Source organism: Narcine bancroftii, chromosome 2 (assembly GCF_036971445.1).
Source record: "Narcine bancroftii isolate sNarBan1 chromosome 2, sNarBan1.hap1, whole genome shotgun sequence".
Taxonomy (NCBI): Eukaryota; Metazoa; Chordata; class Chondrichthyes; order Torpediniformes; family Narcinidae; genus Narcine; species Narcine bancroftii.
The window spans coordinates 248,568,998-248,589,814 of NC_091470.1; the positions used below are offsets into that span (position 1 = coordinate 248,568,998).

At 40.2% G+C, this 20,817-nt stretch overlaps 1 protein-coding gene across 22 annotated transcripts in view; it reads right to left on the reverse strand.

The window, feature by feature from the left end:
* Positions 1-20,817, reverse strand: part of znf516 (zinc finger protein 516) — a 283,926-nt gene that overhangs the window by 157,476 nt on the left and 105,633 nt on the right. For 17 of the 22 annotated variants that reach the window (XR_011352119.1, XR_011352120.1, XM_069920788.1 and 14 more), the window contains 5 exons: positions 12,421-12,483; positions 11,381-11,827; positions 8,389-9,127; positions 372-544; positions 90-183 (listed from right to left, as the gene is read on the reverse strand). The gene's annotated coding sequence lies outside the window, so the exon portion shown is untranslated. Of the gene's footprint in view, positions 1-89; positions 184-371; positions 545-4,977; positions 5,067-8,388; positions 9,128-11,380; positions 11,836-12,420; positions 12,484-20,817 lie in introns of those variants that run through there. The other 5 variants (XM_069920776.1, XM_069920784.1, XM_069920769.1 and 2 more) reach the window with 4 other exon arrangements.

A 20,817-nucleotide genomic window follows, 5' to 3' on the forward strand; every position in this document is an offset into this window, starting at 1 on the left:
TCCCCCTCCTCCCTCCTCCTCCTCCTCTGTCTGTCTCTGCCTCTCACTGTATTTCCCCCCCCCCCAAATCTGCCTCGCTGTACCCTCACTGTGTGCTTCATCCAGGAATTTTCTGCCGTCTCCTGCAAATCACTGCCTTTGCAAGCAAAAGAATAATCCACTCCACTCAATGTGCAGCCGTCTCTGGAGGGAAACGAAACCTCTTTATGACAAATATACATATAGTCCGAGCCAACCAATCAGGCAGCTCCGAGCACTGTAATAAAACTGCAACTTCTGCGGATCATTCTGTGTGTGAGTGAGAGACACGTTTTAATTCAGAATTCAATGTAATCTCGTAAATAGACTGAAAAGTCCGACTTCCAACTTACCTGCATCAATGTAGAGGAATATATAGGTCTTGGGTTCTACTGACTTGAATTAACTTTGTCCAGCCGCTGCCACCAGAATTATAAATGCTGAAAGCGAACGTTACGAGTTAGCGACTGTTGAGCAACGTTTCTTCTATATTTTAATTTCTTGCATCGTAGGAAAGACCAGCAAACTGGAAAAAAAAAGATCAATTGACTAACAAGAGGAGGTGGGAGAGATGCGAAGCAACCCTGTCTTATTAGTGAAGTCCCTCCCTCCCCAGCACTGATCTACGACTATCACCAGAAACGATTAAGGGAAAGCTCTGCACCGCCAGAAACGAGACTCTATTAATTTCTCGCTCTCTAACGAGGCTTGTGGAGTTAATCTCATACAACCATTTTTTTTTTCCAAACCAACTCTGAACGTAAATCTTTTGATTTGATAAAATCGATTATTTCTGGAAAATGAATAGGTAATAGTTCATAATTCGTTTAAAAACGGACCCTTACATTTTAAAATGCATCAGAAAAATGAAATGCAGTTGCATTCAGATCCTTTCACATCACAGAATTCATATTTTACAGAGCAAATAACTTGGATCAATAAATGCTGAAATTTAATTTGACAATATTAGCATACAGAAACAGGCCCTTTGGCCCATCTAGTCCATGCTGTACTATTTATTCCACCGGGACCAGAGCCCTTCACGCCCCTCCTATCCATGTACACACTCAATTTTCCCTTGAATTTTGAAATTGAAACTGGGTCTGAAACATTGGTTGCCCTTTAATTTCCTATCGGTGCTGCGTGACCTCCTGTGTTGCTCTAGAACATTTTTGCATTGCACTACAATCACAGCGCCTGCAGACCTTCCTGTTTAACCCTATCATCTCATTCCGCACCCTCATCACCCTCTGAGTCCAGACGTTCCTCCTAATGTTTCCCTTAAACATTTCATCTTTCACCCTTTATCCATGTTGTCTAGTTCTTGCCTCACCCCTCCTCAGTGGTAAAACCCTGCTAACATTTACCCTATCTATATCCCTCATAATGTTGTATCTCTATTCATTCTCCCTTCTTTCTCTGATGCTCCAGAATATAGTTATAACTTATTCAACCTATAACCTAGCTCTTCGTCCCGGCAACATCCTTGAACATTTTCTCTGTACACATTCAGTCTTATTGATATCTGTCCTGTAGGTAGGCGAACAAAACTGCACAAAATACTCCACATTTAGCCTCACTGACATCTCACACAACTTCAACATAATATCCCAACTCTGAACTTTATGAAGGTCAAATGTACCAAAAGCTTTCTTCATGGTCTGTCCATGGTCTCATGCACTGCCAGAATGAGACTACCCACAAATTGGATAAACAACTGGGTACCCTCCAACCAGATGGCATTAACATCAATTTCTCCAGTTTCCATTAGATTCCCCCCCCCCACTCCATCTTTCCCTATGTCTCCTTTCCTCTAGCTCTCTCTCTCTCTCTCTTCCTTTTTCTTTCTGTCTCCTTTCACAGAGCCAAAAAAACACCTCTTCCCCCAATCAATTCTCGCCTTTCCTCTCTCCTGCCCTCTTATATCCAATGAACACCTTTTGTCTGTAATCCTCACCCTCCCATTCTTCCCTTTTCACCAGCCTTTTATTATAATGCCTGGTTGTGTTTTTCTCACACTTTCAGGACGGGCTCAGGCCAAAACATTGATAATACATCTTTACTTCCTATGGATGCTGCAAGATCTGTCGAGTTCCTCCAGCATTTCTGTGTTTTTTTTCTTTATGACCCTATCCACCTCTGATGCCACTTAGAAGGAATTGTATATCTGTATTTCCAGATCCTTCTTTTCTGTGCACTCCATTGTTCCCAAACATTTACAGTGCAAGTCTTACCCTGTTTTGCCTTCCCAAAGTGTAACATCTCACACTTGTCTGTACTAAATTCAATCTGCCATTTTACAGCCCAGTTTTCCAGCTGGATCAGATCCCACTACAAGTTTTGAAAGTCTTCCCCTCTGAGCACTACACCTCCAATCTTAGTGTCATCTGCAAACTTCTTGATCCAATTTACCACATTATCATTGATATAGACAACAAATAACAATGGACCCAACACCAATCCCTGAGGCACACCACTAGTCACAGGCCTCCACTCTTCAGTTTCACTCACAAAGTCACTAATTCAGTGTAATATAATTAAAATCCTGTTAAATATGATTACAGTGTCTTCTCATAAAGGTTTATAATTTATTTTTATGGAAATTGTTAGATTTAAATCAGACTTTGTTAGTTAAAATCAAAAATGCTTGGGAACAGGATTTAAATTTGACTACATTGGATGTGGATTGGGACACAATTCTTAAGTTGGTTAATAGCTCTTTATTATGTGCTCAAAATTGTCTATTGCAATTCAAAGTGGTACATAGAGCACATTTGTCCAAGGCTAAATTGTTTCATTTTTATCCAATATGACTCCCTGGTGTGACAGGTGTAAGAGCAGAAAAGCATAATTAATTCAATGTCCTGGACTTATCCTAATCTATAAAACTACTGGAGAGAGGTTTTCCATACTTGATCAAAAATTTTCAATCTAGATTTAACACCAAACCATTTGGTGGCCTCTTCGGTTCAACAAGAGGGAATGATTCTTCTTTATCTCTGGTTCAGAGTCGTGCCATTTTCTTTGCTTCTCTTTTGGTGAGGCATGTGATTTTACTTAACTGGAAGGATGCTGCCCTGCCCACTCATGATCAGAGGTTGTGTGACATCATGTCCTGTTTGACCATTGAAAAGATTTGTTATTCAATTAATAATTCAGATGTAAGATTTCAGAAATTATGGGGGTCATTTATGACTCACTATGTTACTTTATAATTTTACTCCAATGTAATTAAATTGTTTAACTTGTATCTTTTCCATGTTCCTTATATTAATTTTTTAAACTTTTGTTTTTCTTTTAATATTAGTCATATATAGCATCTGGGAACATGGTTTTTATCCTCTACTATTTTCTTCTTTCCTCTTTTTAAATATTATTTGTTTTATCCAAAAAAAATATAGACTATTTAGAATATGAATTATGGATATGATTTACAATTTTTGTATATTAGTGATTAACAGAATATCTTATTTAGTTTGTGTAACTGCCAATACTATCTTATTGAATTGTCCCTTTTTGTTCTCTATTAAAATCAATAAAAATATTTTAAAAAGAAAAAGAAATATGATTACAATTAAAATATAAAAACTGCAGATGCTGGACATGTGAAATAAAAACTGAAAATCAAAAATCCATGTAGAGAAACAGAGAGACAACATTCTGGGTTGAGCCCTTTTTGGAGACAAAGATGGGAAGGAGCAACAGCAAGCATAAAAGAATGTGAGGGGGAGAGCCTGGAGAGATCAGGAGATGATAGGATGCTGGAGAAATGAACATGGTGGAGTTAGCTAGGACCATGCCCTCTCCTTTTCATATTTGCTCTCTCCCACTCCCACCTGAACTGAAATGCTGACTGACCATTTTTTTTCTATGGATACTGCCTGGCCCGCTGAGTACCTCCAGCTTCTCATTGTTTGAATAAAAATGGAAAATGCTGGAAACACTCAGCATCATCAGTGAAGAGAGAAGCAGTAATGTTATCAGTCCAGGTCCAAAGTCAGCACTTGAGGACGGTACCAGACTCGAAATGTTAACACTTTTTCCCTTTCCACAGTTTCTGCCCTAATGTGCTGAATGTTTCCAGCATTTCTTTTGAATGAAATGAATCCTATGTTCACATTTGTTAGTGCTTACAGTCATACCCACACTCCTGTTCGGCTCCGAATCATGGGTCCTCTACCGGCACCACCTACGGCTCCTAGAACGCTTCCACCAGCGTTGTCTCCGCTCCATCTTCAACATCCATTGGAGCGCTTTCATCCCTAACGTCGAAGTACTTGAGATGGCAGAGGTCGACAGCATCGAGTCCACGCTGCTGAAGATCCAGCTGCGCTGGGTGGGTCACGTCTCCAGAATGGAGGACCATCGCCTTCCCAAGATCGTGTTATATGGCGAGCTCTCCACTGGCCACTGTGACAGAGGTGCACCAAAGAAAAGGTACAAGAACTGCCTAAAGAAATCTCTTGGTGTCTGCCACATTGACCACCGCCAGTGGGCTGATATCGCCTCAAACCGTGCATCTTGGCGCCTCACAGTTTGGCGGGCAGCAACCTCCTTTGAAGAAGACCGCAGAGCCCACCTCACTGACAAAAGGCAAAGGAGGACAAACCCAACACCCAACCCCAACCAACCAATTTTCCCCTGCAGCCGCTGCAACCGTGTCTGCCTGTCCCGCATCGGACTTGTCAGCCACAAACGAGCCTGCAGCTGACGTGGACTTTTTACCCCCTCCATAAATCTTCGTCCGCGAAGCCAAGCCAAAGAAAAAAAAACAGTCCCAGCATTGTCAATGAAGTGGAATTATAACATGAATTGTTTACATAGGCAGTTTTTGTTAGAAATGTGAACATTATGTTACTGGAAATGATGACAGAAACTGATTCAATGCAAACTTATAGCAGTAATTTAAATCAATATTTCACAGGATCATGGGCAAAGAGCTAATTATTTTGGTCTTACCAAGAATTCTGGGGTCAAACATCATGGAAACAGGCCCTTCAGCCCATCTAAGTTCTTACGAAAGCATTCTTTACACTTATCCTATTTTATCTTCTCCATATTCGTATCAACTCTTAACACCTGCGCAGTAGGAGCAAAACAGAGCAGTCAATTAACCTATGAACCCTCATGACTTCAGGATGTGGGAAGAAACTGAAGCTTGCAGGAGGAAACCCATGTAGTCAGCGGGCCAGGCAGTATCCATAGAAAAAAAATGGTCAGTCAGCATTTCAGTACAGGTGAGAGTGGGAGAGAGCAAATATAAAAAGGAGAGGGCAGGGTTCATTTCTCCAGCATCCTATCATCTCCTGGTCTCTCCAGGCTCTCCCCTCCCACTCCACACAGACAGCAGCAGAAGCCAGGAATGAACATGGGTCACTGGAACCATAGAAGCTGTTCTGCTATCTGGGACACTGGGCCAGGCATAAGGGCTTGATCTTTGCTACCTGTTTCTTGTCAATTTTGAAATGAGATTGGAATTGATCCCATCCACTTTTGACAATAATGGCTAATTTCCCAAAATAGGGGTCCCCAAAGTGGTCGATATTGACGGGGGTGGGGTCATAATGCAGCAGGGAGGTAGATTTAATATAGCACCTTTGGCAGTGCTGGCCAAGCTCTCATGAGAGCAGATTTTGTGGCCGCCATGTTGTATTTGGCTTCAGTCTATACTGTAGTGGAGAGGGAAAAGGAGGATGGAAAGAGGGGTGAGGTACATCCAGCACCACCACCCCCTCCTTCCCCCCCCCCCCCCATCCAGCACCGCCACCCTGCCCTCCAACCACCCCCCATCAAGCACAGCCAACACCCCTCATCCAGCGTTGCCACCACCCCCACTTTCCATGCCTGGGGGTTGATGATGGACCACATAGTCCTTGAAGGGGTCGAAAAGGTTCAGAAATCCCTGTCCTAAACCCTACTGACGCTTTGTGCATCACATAAAGTGATTGATGATAGGAATGTTATTTGCAACTGAGAATAATTTTGATTATTTGTGTGCTGAAACATACAATTTTTGTTTCTAATGTTCTGGATATGATGTATCATTCGGTACTGAAATGGAATGTCCATAGAGTGCAAAACTGGCATCAACTACAAAGTAATAAAAATGGAGGATATTGATTATCATCTAAATTGTAATGTCCACTTGTATCCTTAGATGCACGCCTTATCGTAAAATATGCTTTAATTTTGAAGATTGATACTGGGTCAGCATACGGGATCTATTTTCCAAACATTAATAATGACATGCTTTATATTTGTTGCAGATTTAATTCAAAGCTTCTTTGGTTGAATAGAACTATGATATTTTGGAATCTATTATTGGTATGGCTAAGCAATTGAGAATTTCTAAAAAAAATACTTTGGCATTCTGGCATGATTCATCTTTAAGTAAAATTACACAGCTGCATTACCTGAATTCAACCATGTGTTATATTGCCATATGCATGAACCTAAACACAACACACACACTAACATCTATATGTGTGTGTGTGTGTGTGTGTGATCAGTTCTGATCATCTAGCTATAAGAGGCTATCAATAATTTGGAAGTTTTGCAGAGTTTTATAGAGGGCTTGAGTTATAGGGAGAGGATAGAGAGGCCGAATTTTTTTTCCTGAAGGTTGACCTTATAGAAGTTATAAAATCATGAGGGGCATGGATAAAGTGAATGCTCACAGTCTTCTTTCCCCCAGTGCAGATGATTTGAGAACTAGAGGGCACAGATTTATGGTGAGAGAGAAGAGATTTAAGAAGGACCTGAGAGGAAAACTTTTTCAATCATAGAATAATCTGTATCTAGAACAAGCTGCCAGAGGAAACAAGATAAGCTGGTATGATGTTGATTTGCCAAAGACATTTGGACAGATATATAAACAGGAGAAGTTAATAAAATGCAGGCAACTTGGTGACATAATCAAGTTGGGTGAAAGGGCCTGTTCAGAGGAGGACTGCTTGAGATCTACATCATCATCTGGATTCCTAATTGAAATCAATGTGTGATGGATAGGACTCAAGAAGCAACAACCCGACTTTTCCCACGCCATTTGGTCTACAAGAGAGCTAGCAAATGTATAATGCAATAGGTTTCATAGATTTAACAGTTGCCCTTTTCGGCACACTCTGTATGTGCACAAAGTACATGAGTAGATGTTATTAGACAGTTCTCTGGTGTGAACATGAAATTCCATGGTGCTAATCTGATGACAAATAAGGGAAATGTTTTCTTCCCCCAATCAATGTTATTAAAACTGATCATCCAGGCAAGATCACATTGCCCTTGGTGGGAGTTTGCAGTGTGTCAATTGAACACATTGTTTTTAATGATCCAACAGTGACCACAACAGATAAAGTACAGTACATTGGTAATTATAGGGACACTGAAATTAATTGTTTGTATTCAATTGCAAAAACAGATCAGGCTGTAATATAATGTTTAATCAGCCCTAATAGTCCTGCTGTCTTTCATTACTTCATTGAATTGTTAGCCTCAAGCTTTAAACCTAATCTCTGATTCTCAAGTTACATTAGTCAAGAACATGGAAACTTAAGAAACCCATTAACCCTTGACCTTGCATTGTTACATAATGACATCATGATCAATATGTTATTTAACTGACTGCCACTTTCCTTTCCATTTTTTGCCTTCACACCTTAAAAATCCTGAAATAAATTCAGCCATGAGTCACTTATTGTTTTGACAACATGGTGTGACTCATTCTTTAGATTTAAAAAAATGTTGATGAATGATAAAATAAACACGAACTAAGCCAGTAAGGAAAGTGGTAAATATTAGGTTCAAATCACATGCAAAGAACTTTCTTAAGAATGCATTCAGTCTGGCATAAATCTGTCAAAAAAAGCAAGAATTATTAAGCTGCAGATAATGTTAGGAGGTAAAAGCTTAAGTTCGCTCGTCTAGCCATGAATTTTAGCGATTGCTGTGTAACAATGCTGTAAATTTAGCATTTTATATCTACTTTGTTGCATTATGCCCAGTATCTTTTTATTGCTTCACTTTAATCTGCAGCACATGTATTTAAAGTGTTTTTCTAAAATTACAAAATAATTTTAGGTCACGCATATTTCAGAAGAATTTATTGGAAACGATTTCACACCACTTTTATTCATGGGGTGGCTGAATACATACAGTTAGCCGGAGGCACACTGTTAAATATAAATTTAATTACTTTTTTGGGGACTTCTGCATCTCAGATTTTAGATTTATAGTTAGAGTACATGCATGACATCGTATATAACCCTGAGATTCTTTTCCTGCAGGCAAGGCAGAATTACCCCTTCTTGGTAGTGCAAATAAAAACTGTACACAATGTACACATGTAAACAAATAAAGAAATGTATACAAACTGACTGTTTATTTCCTCTCTGTATTGCACAAAGTGCACAAGTAAGAGTCCTTAAATGAGTCCCTGGTTGAGTTTGTTATTGTGGAGGCTGATGGTGGAGGGTAAGGAACTGTTCTGGAATTGGGTGGTGCGAGTCTTCTGGCACCTATACCTCTTTCCTGATGGAAGCAGCGAGAACAGAGTGCGTGCTGGGTGGTGCGGATCCTTGATGATTGCTGCTGCTCTCTGACGGTAGTGTTCCCCGTAGATGTTCTCAGTGGGGAGGGTTTTGCCTGTCATGTCCTGGGTTGTGTCCACTACCTTTCACAGGGCTTTACGCTCAGGGGCATTGGTGACCCCATACCAGACTGTGATGCAACCAGTTAGCATACTTTCCACCACAAATCTGTAGAAATTTGCCAGTGTTTCTGATGTTATACAAAACCTCTGCAAACTCCTGAGGAAGTAGAGGCGCTGACGTGTTTTCTTCATAATGTCATCAGTGTGTTGGTTCCAGGAAAGATCCTCCAAGATCTTAAATTTGCTTACCCTCTCCACCTCTGATCCCCCAATGATTTCTGGATTGTACACATCTGGTTTTCCCTTTCTGGAGTCAACAATCAAGCACCGTAGTTTTGGTGACATTGAGTGTGAGGTTGTTGTTGGTACACCATTCAGCCAATTTTTCAATCTCCCTCCTGTACGCTGACTCAATGCCTCTTTTTATACAGTCCATTAAATTTGTAGATGGTCTCCTTGACTCTCCTGGGTTCAGCAAAAATATAAAACAATTAGGTTAAAACATTGCCATCAAATTGAAAGACATATCAGCAAGATGTGCTTTTTTCCCAGCTAATTTTATTATTGCATAACTTTATTAACATTGCAAAATTCATTTAAAAGTTTTTAGAAAGCATTTTTATTATGATCATTTTTTTCATGGCTTGGCTTCACGGACGAAGACTGTGGAAGGATTGAAAACATGGGCATGTCCTTCAAGCCTGCACAATGGATTTTTTAGGTGAAGTGAAATTTGTGCACTAGACTGGCCCCATCCTTTACAACCAGGGTTTATCTGCAATGCCCTAGCACGCTGGGACAGTGACAGCCAGGTCCTCAGGTTGTAGGTGTTGTATCAGAGTGCCCTTCTCCTAGATGGATAGCCTGACAAGGCTAATGAGCCCTTCTGCCCAGGATTGAAAGCAGAGTTTTCCCTCTCTTACGCTGGTTGTCAACCAATGCTAATGGGCCCAGCTTACCCATCCAGTTATACCGCCAGACACTCAGTCGTGCCATGGCGTAGGAAACTCAGTGAAAACAGGGGACACCAATGAGAAGATGTTGCTATGGATGCAGTAATGTAGGAGAGGCCATTTGCAGTGACCTTCTGCCTGGCAAGCCAGACAGCAGCTGCATGTCAATCACTACAACGAGAAAGGAGTGGCAATATATTATGTGTGCTCTTTCTCTGGGTGAGCAGGGAATCAGGCCCAGACCTCACCCATCTCCCAATAAATATTTAACATGATAAAATATGCAGAGGTCAGGACTGTGTCCTCCTTAAATGGGACATGATGATGACAACAAAAGTTGTCACAAATATAATGTACAAATGAACTGAAATTCTTGTTGCTGCAGCTTTGCAAGTACATGAAATGCATTAACAAACATTAAATTTAAATTAAGTTACCATATGAGAGAAATAAAAAACAAATAATAAACATCGAAGGATAGATAAATATTCACGCAGCAATATCGAAACAAAAATATCTATGTTCAAGAGTTTGTTAGTTATCTCTGCCCTTGATAAGTGCGGTTGCATGCATAATCCCTTTGTGACAGACTTTAAAATTGTCAAAAGCCCTATCAACTTGCAAGCTCAGCAAAACTGAAATTAAAAAATGCTTCAGTCTCCCGCTGTGCACTAATCCAATCTCCCAAAATGGTTTGCTAATTAAAAACAGCAAAACAAAGCCACCTATTTTCAATAATGTGGCTTGGAACATGAATATCAATGCTTGAATGACTCATTATCAGGGAAACTACTTGACATTTAATAAATCCCCCTGAAGATTTGTTTAAATACACAGGCAGATTTTCAAAATGGGAGGATGTCAAAATCAGAGGTTTTGAATTCAATCTATGAAGAACTGAGGCTTATTAAAGTTTAAACCTATTAGTTAATACAGTACAATTTGTTCCAACTGCTTTTCCTAAGCAGTGACCTATTTTCATTCCGAGATAAACAGTTCCCATGTTAGCAGATGTTTATCTTGTAATCTGTTTTCCTGCAATTCAAATATTGGACTTTAAATCATGTACAGATATGCAATGAATTGCATTATGTTTATTGGAGTTTGATAGATTGTTTTCACTTTGAAGTTAAGTGCAGTCACTTATTTACCTATTGTCTGGTCAATCAACTTGTGACTACCATTTTGAAACAAACTCCACATATGAAGCTTCGATCTGTACATATCTCCATAGAGACGGTTGTAGCTACAGGGTGGTGGTGGGGGAGTGGAGAGGAATTAACTCATATTTTCTCAAAATAAAAGCAAGTGCAAGCCATTTATTTACATCTTAGCACCAAACAGTTACAGTGACAAGTAAACAGGCACAAGACCACATGGAAAATCACAGAGCTACAGGCTTCCTACCACCTCCTCTTGAAAACAAAAATTGTTCACGTCAGTAAAGTCCAGAACAAAGACAGCACTTATATCAAAACCATTTAGCTGCTTAACAATGGAATTCCTCTCAGTTGAATAACTCAGTGGGTATCTTGGTTTTATGAATTTAAAGTGCACTGCAGCGATGAGAGAGGGCTGATTCTGGGGGAAGAAAATAAGAAACGACTGTTTTACTTTATTAGCTCTCAAATCCTCCCACAGCCAATAGAAAATGTTTGACTGTCATTTTGTATCTGATGATGAGGTAATCTAGACAAGGTACATAATTTATACAGGGCGCATAAAACAGAAATATTAGCATGGATCGCTAACAAAATGTACTTACTAATTAAAGAGACTTTGTCCAAAATGCCTTGTAAATAAAATTTTGTACAAAAGGATTGGCTTTAATGCCGTCACATCACTTTGTAAATCTTCAATCAAAATTGAGATGAATTTATTGTTGACACAACAGCTGAGTCCTTGGTAACAACCAACAAAGCGGGCGGGAGTGGAAATTTCCAGAGAAGTTTATGAGTGGCTGCTTGAATTCAAATACTGGGCAGCATAAGTTTTTGAATACTGTCATTTGGGAGATGCTCCCTGAGCCACACGTCCTGACTTGGAAATGTATTGCTGCTCCTTCACCGTCGCTGGGTCAAAATCCTGGAACTCCCTCCCGAACAATACTGTGGGTATGCCCACACCATACGAATTGTAGCAGTACAAGAAGCCTTCTCACCACCTCCTTCTCAAGGGCAATTAGGGTTGGCAAATTAAATGCTGGGTCAGCCTGCAAAACTCCACATTGTTTGAATTAATTAAAAAATTTAGATCAATTATTAATGGACATTTATTTATAACCAATTATAAATGTCAGTCACTTATGAAGTAGGATTATATGGACAGTTCACAGATTGTGGGCATTGCTGATAAGACTAGGTGCTAATGCCTATCCTAATACTGGGCAATATTGCTCTGTCATATTTTCTAGGATGGGGTAGTCTATGACTCAATGGCATTAACTTTGAATTATCCAATTTCAGGTAAACCTGCACCCTGCCAGTTCCTTCCTCACTTCTTCTAATCCACCCTGATCCTTTCACACACATACTTTTACATGCCCCCAGCCTCCAGTGACCCAATTCCCTTCCCCCACCTGTCTCTATCTGCCCATCACTCAGACACTCCTACCATTATGTCCCCTATCCCTAACCCTAATGTCCCCATATTCTCAATATCCATCTCTTCTCAGGTTCTACTTATTTCCTTCTTTACAGATCCAAATCCCTTGCCTGCAGCTCTTCATTCTCCATGTCACCACCCAGCTTCTGCCATCATCTCCAAACTTCTGTCCCCCACATGACTCCATCAACCCCTCCTTACCTGGATCCACTTGCAGTTCCTGCCTCACCCAATCCAAAATATCAACTGTCTCTTTCCCGATCCCTGTAAAATAGGAACAATTGCTGTTTTGTTTGGACAAATAAACCACAAACACAGAATTTGGAATGCATAATTTTTGCAATGATTTATGAAAATGACTTCATGGCCCTTTTGCTATTCCTATGGAGGGAGCAAACAACTCAGAGCAAGGTAAACATTGCAAGGTTCAGCAGTGATGGAAATATTTTTTAAAAGAAATAGCTGCAACTAATTGGAAGAATGCTGGTTTCATATCAAAATATTCAGTCAATGGCTTGGTGGGTGATACATTTGGAAGTTATATTTTTGCGTTCCTCGGTTTAAGTATCATTCCAGAGAATTCAGCACTTGACAGCACACTAACAACCCCATGTAATATTATGGGAATGTTGCTCAGATGGAAAGCTTGTTTTTGAAATGAGCTGCAAAACTGGGCTTGCCTCTCTTCTCAGATGAACATAAAAGATCTTTTTTTTCCCAAAAGCATGCTTTATTCATAGTGTATACAGTAAATACGATCAAGACATTTTCTCACTGTTCACTGTATCATCAATTCAATCCTTTCTCTCACAAAATCAAACTCATTTTTCATCTTTAAATAATGCACCAGTGAAGCACCTGAGACACTGTTACACAAGATCCAGTCCTCAGTGTTCAGTGGCGGCAAGGCACTAGCTAGAATAGTCCTTCCCCATAGAGCCTTTGCAGTGGCTACACAGAGAATGGACTCCATAACCTTGAAAAGTGTAATTTATCATATTTTTAATATTAAATATAAATTAGCTTTACTTATCAGGGTCTTGTATCTTTTTATTCTACCCTAACTATAACACTACTCCAAGACTAGCAAAAATCGGTCTCACTACTGACACTGTACATCTTAACTTTATTCTCTTTATTTTTATTATCTTAATTTTTGTTTATTTTATGTTAATTATACTTAAATGCTTGTTAGTTTTTTTTTGGACCCAGGAAGCAAAAGCAATCAAGACTTTTGTTGTATTTGTACACTGTGTATATAAGACAATAAACATTATTCATTAAAAACAACTTATTTAACTGCTTCCACATTGCTGTTGCAGAATCTTATCCCAAAGCTGGCTGCAATGTTTCTTATGCAATTTCTTTTAGTTCAAAGCACTTTGAAACACCCTGAAATTGTGGAAGTCTCTCCACACAAGAACAATTTGAAATGCAGTCGCATCGGACTTGTCAGTCACCAACGAGACTACAGCAGACATGGACAAACCCCTCCATAAATCTTCGTCCGCGAAGCCAAGCCAAAGAGAGAAGAGATGTAAAAAAAATGCTAACTTTCACACTCACAGCCAGCTTTCCACAGAACAGACTGGTCAAACTGTTTTGAAGCATGGTATTATTTTTAGATCTTTACGTGGATCCGAGTGAAACATTTAATTTGTAATGATCTATTTATGGGGAGTTCTTGTCTGTTGACATTATCTGCATTAAGCTTTGCTATGTTATAGGATCTATCAACAAAAGAATCTTCCTCAGTACACAACCTCTAGCACCTTGTAATCTCCGGTCAAGCAACCCCAAACTTCTTAATCCAAGGGATCTGGATGCCAAAACAAGCCTAAAGGCAAACCATATGTCTGATACTGTTATTTTAGATGGTCTAGTTGCCATCTATGTGACAAAGAGGGCACATTAAACCCAAGTGCCTGAGAAATAAAAGGTAAAAAGGATAAAAAGATAGGACAGAGATACAAAAAAATACCCTGCCGGAGGGGGAAATGGTGGAAGAGAAGGACAAAAGCCCCAGCATTGAAACAAATGAATCGGAAGAACACAAGATGGGGAAATCATGTGTGTTCTAGCTTTAATGATAGAAAAATCAGAATTCTATGTCAAGATGAAAATCAACAATGAACATTTTCAAATGGAGCTGGACACAGGAGCAGCAGTTTTGCTGATGCCATTAAATTTAAAATAACGACTCCTGACTCACCTCGCCATTAGACAGGTCAACATGGTGTTACAAGGCTGAAAGTCAAGGTGTTTGGAAATGCAATATAAACATGAAATATAAAAGAACAAATGTCAAAATGACTAACCATCTACATCATTGAAACCAAAGGGCCAGCATTGTTCAGAAGAAACTGGCTATCACCCATTCAACTAGATTGGATGGAAAATTGGATCCATAATGAAATTGTTGTGGTCAACCACTGTTGTGTATGATTGAATGGTCAGGCACACTTATTGGCCAATTGTTCATGTGGTCTCTCCCCACAGGCTACTGTGTAAAGGTGACTGGTCCACAATCCCCTCCTCAGTGCAGAACAGACAAACAGTATGGATATGCCATTGTTCTTTATTGAATAAAAGCATGTTGGTTCTCAACAACAGTCTTTTGAGTCATTTTATTCACTTAAACTGAAGCCAGAAAAGCTGGCAATCAACCCTCAATCGCCTGAGGCATCCACCAACTTTCAGCTCTGGCTGTGCAGTTTAGAAGCATTCCTGCAGGCTTCCTCTACCATTGTGCGATCAGAGTCCGATAATCTACAGTACTGCACTCCTGGGTCAGCACCCTGGTGTATTCCTTGATCAGGGATGCTACGTAAACTTCTGGGACAAAGTAAATTTGAATGTATAATAACAGATACATTTATTATCAAGAAATGTATTACTAATATGCATATAAAATTACAAGAAACAAAAAGAAAAAAAGATTTATATAAATCAAAATTACGATGGAAGAAAGATATAACTATACAAATCCAAGAGAAAATATGGTCAAAATTGTGTCAAGAGAGTGTTACAAATACAGTTAATGCTATATATCAAATGGTTCAATATAATTTACTTCATCAATTATATTATACTCCACATAAATTGAATGGGATTAATTCTAATTATTCAGATAAATGTTTTTGATGTAACAAGGAAATAACATTCAGTATGGTCCTGTGAGAAAGTGGAACAATTTTGGAACGATTTGAGTGTATTGTTAGGACAAATTCTGAAGATAAAAATACAAAAAGATTAAAGAATATTTTTATTTGGGAATCTATATGAAGAAGATACAAAATTGAAATTGGATAAATATCAAGAAAAACTTTTAAATATAGAGTAGTGATAGCAAAGAAATGTATAGCAGTAACATGGAAAACTGAGAATTTGGTGAAAATAGACAGATGGCATATTAAAATGCAAAATTATATACCTTTAGAAAAAAATAGTTTAAGGAATAGAATTTAAAACTTTCATAAAATTTGGGAACCATATATTGATTTTATGAATAACACTCCATCAATGTCCTCCACCTTGCCCTCCCCTCTCAGTTAGTAATTATAAAAAAGTCAATGAATACTATATATGTTAGTAATATTATATACGTTGAATTAGGTGTTCTTTGTTTTCTCCTTCTTTTGATGGAAGGGGGTTGGGGAGAAAATTTTAAAAATATTGTATCATTCTATATGGTTTGTTGTTATTGTATTATTGAATGTATACTTTGTATTGATACAAATGCTAAATAAAATTTTCCGAAAAAAGGAATATTACATCATACATGGAAGCCATGGACATACTCAAAAGACAGTACCTGCGCAATATCAATGTCGCTAAACAATGACCCAGTGAGTCCAACGCCGAATATCTTCATGCCCTGCGAGCACTTGGCAGGTCCTTTGAATGCAAGGCTGTGTCCACCACAGAGTACACAGAGGGCTTGATTCGGGATGCCGATGTTGCAGAGATTAGGTTGAAGTACATCCGACAGAAACTCTTGGAGCAAGGGGAATTCAGTATGCGGAGAGCAGTCGAGCAGGAGGTATGCTAGAGGTTGATCTCCAGAACATGGAGGCCTCCTCGACCAACAACATGGCTGCCTCCTGTTTCTCCAGGTACTGCCACCCCTTCACTCCGCTAACGATTCGACCATGACAGCAGTGCTCATGACCACCTCCTGTCATTTTCGTCCGACTCTGGTGGCAACCTGATGACAGCCTCAGTGTTACTGAGGCACTCGAGGTGCTACTTCTGCGGCCTGGGCAAGCAACAGAGGAAAGGCTGCCCAGTGAAAGATTCAACGTGCTCCAGCAGCAGGAAGAAGGGGCACTATGCCAAAGTATGTAAGTCAAAGCCCCTTCCTAGCACCGCCACGTGTGGATCATGAGGCCTGGCATCCACGACACCATCATCACCATGGGCCAGCAGTGCCATGTGCAATCCATGGGGGCTGCCATCTTAGGCACCATCTTTGGGATCCAGCAACGCAGCATGTGGGCTGTAGAGGCCGCCATCTTGGACATTACGATCTTCCACAACAGCAATGTGCAGTGACCCGACACTGGCCTCTTATCACACTCAACCTGGACAGCCCACATCAATTCGTCTGATTGATGATACCAGGAGCATGGAGGGCTCATACACTCAGACACAGTGCGGCGCCTTTTCCTTCCATTATTGCCAGTGAACCAGAAGGTCTCCTTGGCATCTATGTTGGATGTTTGGGGCTTCTGGGTAGTGACACTAGTCGTATGGGGTACTGAATAGAAAGATTTCAGACTGATAATGCCACAGCTTTGTGCTGCTGTGCCCTTGGGACTGGATTTTCAGTGTCACCTTAACAGTGTGACGATTGAGTTCGACAGGCCCCATCCACCCCTCACTATGTATAATCGGTAATTTTTGAACTGACCACCACATGCCAACTGGCCTCCGCAACACCCTATCGTTTATGGCCAACAACCCACCCATGCAGCATGCGCAATCTGCAGGCTCTCCACACTTAAAATCGTCACCCAACCTCATTCCTGACTGTAAACCCATAGTCAACTAAAGTAGACAGTACAGTGCTGGGGACAGGGCCATTTCTGGGCAGAGGTACAATGGTTACACAAGGAAGGGATCAATGAACCCAGCACCAGCCCTTGGAGAGCACAGGTGGTAGTAGTGCAGAATGGGAAAAAGAGCAGGATGGTCATTAACTACATGTCCCCTCCCATGCATCGCTGACATGGTCAACCAAATGGCCCAGTATCGGGTCTTCTCAACCTCAGCATTTCAACAGCTCTCTATCCACCTGGAGGACCACCAGTACACGGGATTTCTTCCTGCGTGTCCCCTTTGGTGCAACAAATGACATCTCGGTCTTCCAGCGGGAGATAGACTGCATGTGTTTCATCTTGTATTTATATGTGTAAGTTCTTAGACAACACATGGATGAAGGAAAAGGTTCTTTTCTTTAAAGTTGTTATAAACAGCACACGAGCCATGCCATGAGGCTGTAAACCTCCATTACAGATCTTAACATGCTGCAGTCTCCTGCTCTGTGTCAGCCACTGCTGGCAGCCAAGTCTAATCAAACAGTAAGGAATTGCTAGTTGCATTATCATTACATCTCCCTTTCTTAAAAGAAAAGTAGCTTACTTTTAACTAACATGTTTTCTTTGTATATCTCTGCAATTTTAACTTTAACACCAAGAACTTACATTTTCATTTTTATCAACATTGTTAACATTTTTTAAAACTTGTTTTGTGTGTTCACATTTACATTCACTAAAACTTGAAGAGGGAATAAGATAGCACTACTTCATTCTATAACAGGAGTCTTTAAATTTGTTCAATGAGTCTCTTAGGAGGATTCACGTGTCTTGATGATCTCCTGATTGATCGTCTTTGAATCTGAGTTGTTGCCTCAGACGATATCTTCTCAGATGTGCATTCAGGTTGTCCAACAGTACCCGTCTTTCCATCTACTGTGGCTGGTACCATTCGAAGGTCAGCACCTTTATCTGTCTAAATGGTGTATGATCTTGGTTGGACTTCACTAAGGACAGTTCCCTTCTGAGTCCATAAGTTTGTTTTGTTTTTTAGCCTTACTTGGTCATCAGTGTAGAGTTCTGGTAGGTTTTATGTTCCTCTGTCAAAGTATTACTTTTGATTTTCTTTCTGTTGTTCTTTGAACTTCCTCACTTTCTCCCCCTCTTTTTTTTTTAAGGAGGTTCTCCTGAATGGGTAGCTTTGATCTTAGCCTACGTCCCATATAGAGTTGTGCTGACGACATACCGCACTCCAGCGGCATTGTGCGGTATACTAATATGCTCTGGTAGAAGTCTGTTCCATTGCCTTGTTCATCTGTCTTTTCACTGTCAGTACTGATTTTTTCCACTAGACCATTTGATTGTGGAAAATGAGGACTTGATGTGGAGTATACAAAGTCCCACTCTTTGCCAAAATGTCGGAACTTTAAAATTGCAAAACTGGAGTCTATTGTCTGTGAAGACCTCGCTTGACATGTCATGTCTGGAGAATATAGCTTTCATACCCGTTATTACAGCATCTGCAGTGGTAGTGTTCAGTTTACACACCTCTGGATACAGGGAGTAATAGTCTGTGACTACCAGATAGTCCTTCCCTTGACATTTGAATAGTCCAGTGCCTACCTTCTGGTAAGGTCTGTATGGTACTGGATGTGGCTTTAGTGGTTCTGCAGGATTGCTTTCTTGATATTTCCTGCATATTGTACAGTTTGATACTTCATTTGTTATATCATTGTTGATTCTTGGCCAGTACATCACCTCTTGTGCTCTTTTCTTACACTTTTCGATACTGAGATGTCCTTCATGGATCCTTTTTAGCATTTCTTTTCTCAGACTCTTTGGGATAAGGATTTTACTTCCTTTGTAGATGATGTCTTCAACCACTGATAGTTCTACCCTGCAGTTCCAGGACTCTGAAGCGTCAGGAGAGCAGTCCTGCTTCATGTTGGGCCATCTATCCAGGATGCTTTTTCTCAGTTGTCTCAGTGTTTCATCTATGTTTGTCTCTGACTTTATGAGCTCCATTTTTGCATCTGATATGGGCAGTGCACTTGTGATCATGTCCACGAAGGCATTCATGTCTTCATCCATTTTGGTTTTTGTGGGCTCACTCATGTCAACAGCTCTAGACAACATGTATGCTGTGTACATTAGCTTACCCGGTGTACACTACATTCAGTGTATCTTGTTGTAGCCTAATCATCATTCTTTGTATTTTAAGTGGACATTCATTTAATGGCTTTTGGAACAATGCAATCAAGGGGTTATGATCAGTCTCTACACTGATTGCTTGTCCTGACACAAACTGATGAAATCTTTCACAGGCATATGTGATGCTGAGCAGCTCCTTTTTAATTTGAGTGTATCACGTCTCCGCGTCTGTCATTGAGTGTGAAACATACGCAATGAGTTGCCAGTCATCATATATTTTGCAGAAGATCTGCACCGAGTCCACTATTTGATGTGTCTGATAATATCTTGATAGGTCTCGCTGGGTCGTAAAACCTCAGAACTGGTTCCTCTGTGAGCAGTTTCTTTAGTTCCCTCCATGACTTTTCATGGTCATGACTCCACTCCCATTCAATGTTCTTTTCTGTTCGTCTTCTCAATGAAGCCATCTTTTCTGAGAGGTTGGATGTGTATTTAACCATATAGTTGACCACTCCATTAAATCTCTGAATGTCCTTTTTGCATTGTGGCCTTGTCATGTTCCCAATGGTGGACACCTTTCTAGAATCTGTTTTGATGCCCTCACTGCCAATAGTATCTCCTACAAATGTTAGTTCTGTCACCCTGAGCTGGCATTTCTCTCTATCCAGCTTCGTTTGCTTTCCTTGTTGCTTTCAGCACTTTCCTTAGTCTCTCATCATGCTCCATTCTCGTGGTTCCCCAAACTATGATGTTATGCATTGAGGTATCAACCCCATCCAGGTGCTCATAGACCATATGGATAGTTTTGTGATACACTTCAGGAGCTGAGGTAATTCTGAATGGTAACCTTACAAATCAGAATCTGCCAAATGGACTATTGAACATGCATGGTCTTCAACTTGCTTCATCCAATTTTAACTGCCAAAATTCTGATGATGCATCCAACTTGCTGAAAAATTTTGCATTTGCAAACTGTGGCATGATTTCTTCACGCGTCAGAAGCTCAAAGTGTTCTCTCTTTATTGCTGTGTTTAGATCTCTTGGATCCAGGCAAATTCTAAGCTTTCCATTCTTTTTGTCCACAACAACGAGTGAACTCACTCACTCCATTGGCTCATCTATCTTCTGAATCATGTTCAGTCTTTCCATCCTGTCCAACTCTGCCTTTAGCTGCTTTTGGAACTTTTCTGCATGGACGTATTATCGAGGCACATGTTTATTCACTCTGATTGTGTGTTCTCCTGGAAGGCAGCCTAGACCTTGAAATAGGTCATTGTACTCTTTCATGAATTCATCATAGACTGTCTCTCTGTGGTGGTACACCACCAGCCTACTGCAGGGGGCAACCTCTGTACCTGCAGGAGTGTAAGGGGACAGGACAACACCTGGCCAGCTGTCAATCAGTCAGCCT